General features: G+C 35.3%; 1 pseudogene; it reads right to left on the reverse strand.

Annotated features, from left to right (window-relative positions):
• Positions 1–283: 283 nt before the first annotated feature.
• On the reverse strand, positions 284–2,174 carry LOC109861866 (annotated as a pseudogene).
• Between the last annotated feature and the right edge of the window lie 1,223 nt (positions 2,175–3,397).

The following is a 3,397-nucleotide window of genomic DNA, read 5'->3' on the forward strand; positions in this document are numbered from 1 at the left end:
CTCAAATCACACTCGCATTTCAATCAAGCGAATCTTTTGGTATACGTAAGAGCGCGAGTAACCGAAGCTTACGCCAGTGTCAATTCCGCTATAGCAAACATAATTTAACGTTTGCTTAATGTTACTAAACAAAACAATAATGCATTAACGGCACCATAATAAACGTATATTTGATGTAACGCAGTGTTGATTTATTGGTGCTTTTTTGAATTTGCCAGCGAGAGAACAACGTTTACGATTTGCAAATTTATATGGTGTTTTCCTTCCATATCCAAGTTTTTTTTTAATTGTCGTTGTTCTCGTCCTCCTCAACGATGCTTTGCTTCTTCTTTACTTTGCGCGTCATCTTTTACATAATCTTGGCAAAAGTTTTCATGCCTTTTTCATTCTCAAAGTCCTTCCAAGTCTCCAGCACAACACGCGGCTCTCGATGTCGCCGCTGTCTCTCGACGCGTTGTTTTCACGCTCGAATATATACCTGGCCAGAGCGACGTTGTCGGGACTGTTTTCCAGCTGCGGGTTCAGCAATTCGAACTTGGCGTAGACGATCAAGACCTTGACGTGCAACGTGCATTCGATTAGACGCTTGAACAGCTGACAAGGGTTTTCGTCGTGCCGTGCGCAATTTCAAGGTCAATGTACGATCTTTACAGCAGTCCCGGCATGTTCAATTGCGGCCGAGCGACGGCGAATTCGTAGATCGCGCGGGTGCAATCGATATCATTCAAACGCGTTTCCGGCTCGGCAGATCGCATCACCGTGGCGCAATTCTCTGGACCAAACTCAAGAAATTTCACGTACAACTTGCGACATCGATCGAAACTCCACAAGCTGCGGTTTCACATCAATGTAACTTTGATAGAGCTTGTCCGTCGGACAGATGCCCAGTGCCAGATCCAACGTTTTTTGTTTTTGTGAAATTCTTTTGTTGGATTACGACAACGTACGCGTAATACAACCAGATCTTGGAGAAAGTAAAACGTTTGTGCTGTATAAGTTCAAGGCACACTTTGTACACCTCACGGCACCGTTCGATATCTTTCGTTTCTAGTTCCTCAAAGATGACATACTTGATCCAAAGGTAGATGTACCTATGCCAGCATTGATTTTCTTGGTGGATGAAACTTTAGCGATCGCTTGTTCGTACGTCTTGTGAATTACATTGGGTTTACTTACAAGATAATCGAACCACGTGTCGTAGGTAGACAATTCACCTTCACTCTCTGCTCGTACTGATGTTTCCGCTTGCTGATCACGTCCTCGATTCCCAATCAATCGCCGTACTTTTTTTTGTGAATTGTATAAACCTTGTATAAGCCTTGGAAATTTCTTGACTGCTTTTTTTTGACAGATGTTCCAAAGCGTACTTGTAGATGATACGCGCTCGAACGTGTTTTCGTTGATTTTTCTTGAACTTGGCATAAGCAGAAAACAACTTCTCGTCCAGACCCTCGTTTTCGTAAAAAGTTCGCCGCTTGTTTGTAAACGTCGCGCGCGCTTTTGATAAATCTGTAAGGCTCCTCCGTACTTTATCCAATGCTTTTTCGGGATGTACCATAATAAAGCGCTCGTAAATTTGTCGGGCGCGATCAATCTCTTTGTCGCAGCACAAACTTCATATTCGTCTGCCAGGCCTCTGTTCGTCCGGTTCTCATTTCATTCATCGCTCGATCACTTGACTCGCACAGACAATGTTTTCCAGAGATTCTTACATGTACGTATATTTGTACCAAAATTGATTTGCTCGTGGCAGCAACGTAACCGCACGATCCCACAGATTCCTGGCGGAATTGACCTGCTTGTTGCGCATTTCCATCTCCATGTATTTGAGACACACAGAGATATATTTTGATAATCTACCTCCAGCGCTTGCTCGTAAATAGATTTCGCCCGTTGAATCTGTTTCTGACTTTCTTCCCATTGTGCGTACTTTATCCAGTTAAAAATGATCATACGATTCTTGCGTATGACATCTTCGAACGCTTTGCGATTTTAATGGTAATAATTAGCAAGTTTGTGAAGGTCCAAAATTTTCTGCTTTGAAGGAGAAGGCAGAATATCCAAGTCACAATCTTTTGCTTCACGAAGCAGCTGCACGGCGGTGATCTTTATCCTCGCGGGCGCCTAATTTTTCATTTTTGCCACCTTGAGCATCTTCTGTGATTTCTCCGTCTCTGTGTGTAAAGTTTACAGTATATTTTGTGGCACTTTGTGTTGAGTTTTCTGTAATATGAAAAAAATAAAATAAAATTGATACTACTTTTGAATTCTTTTCTAGGATAAAAAACTTCTATCCGCGATACTTACACGTCTCAATTAGAAAAATATCAGAATATCAAGATTTGATATAAAACTTCGGAGTGATTTGTTCGATATTTAATCAAAAGTTTGTAAAAAAATATCAAATTTCAAAAACTTATAATTAAGAAAACCTTACAAAATATTAATGTTTAATAAATTTTGAAATTATAAATAAAGTTATTTTCTAATATCATTATCTTACCATTATTAATTTTTACATCCTTAATAACAACAATATTATCCAGCATACTCCAAATTTGATTTATTATAGAAATTAATAATGTCATATTCATCAATTACATACTCATAATAATTAAAGAAAAAAAATTACTTTTACTTATTTTGTAATCCAAGTTCTAGCATCCTTAATTATATTGTTTGCCATAATTATCAACCCAGTAATTTTAAATTCGAGACATTCAATATTAATAGTAATATTATCTTTATTTTTGAATGGTGGAATCACCCCTTTCTATTTATGATTAACTTTTTTAAGCAAATTTATAAACTGGTAGGCAATTGCACTTTTACTAACTTTTCAGAAATTGCATCCGCTAAATATTTTTTACCTTACAGTGATTGCAAGACCAATCTTTATATTCTTAGTAATAACAATATAGTCTATATATTCTTAAATATAACAATAATTGTTTTTCTTGTTTCTATAATCAACATTAAAAGAATAAAAATCTTTATTACAGATTCCTTCAGTAATAAAACAAGATAAATTATTATACTTATTTAAGAAAAACTTTAAATATGATTTATATAATGTTCTACTTACTCTACCATTTTACTTATAATTAGTTCAATTTTGAATAAACCTAAACTCTTAATCAAATTTTTCAACGCAGTATCAAAAACTTTAATTTAATATTTGCATTAATAATAATAAACTTATCAAAAATGTCACCAGTTTTTTTTTTATCTTCAAATAATTCACAACTTACATTATTATTAAAAATTCAAAAATGGTGATATATTAATAATCTTTCTCTTATTTAATTCCTGGTTAAAAACATTTATCCACATTAAAATAATTTCATGATCCATATTTGTAAAAAACTTGAAATCTAAATTTACACAAAAAAATCAA

The sequence above is a fragment of the Pseudomyrmex gracilis genome, unplaced genomic scaffold, assembly GCF_002006095.1.
Source record: "Pseudomyrmex gracilis isolate BER0280 unplaced genomic scaffold, ASM200609v1 scaffold_1101, whole genome shotgun sequence".
In the NCBI taxonomy this organism is placed as follows: domain Eukaryota; kingdom Metazoa; phylum Arthropoda; class Insecta; order Hymenoptera; family Formicidae; genus Pseudomyrmex; species Pseudomyrmex gracilis.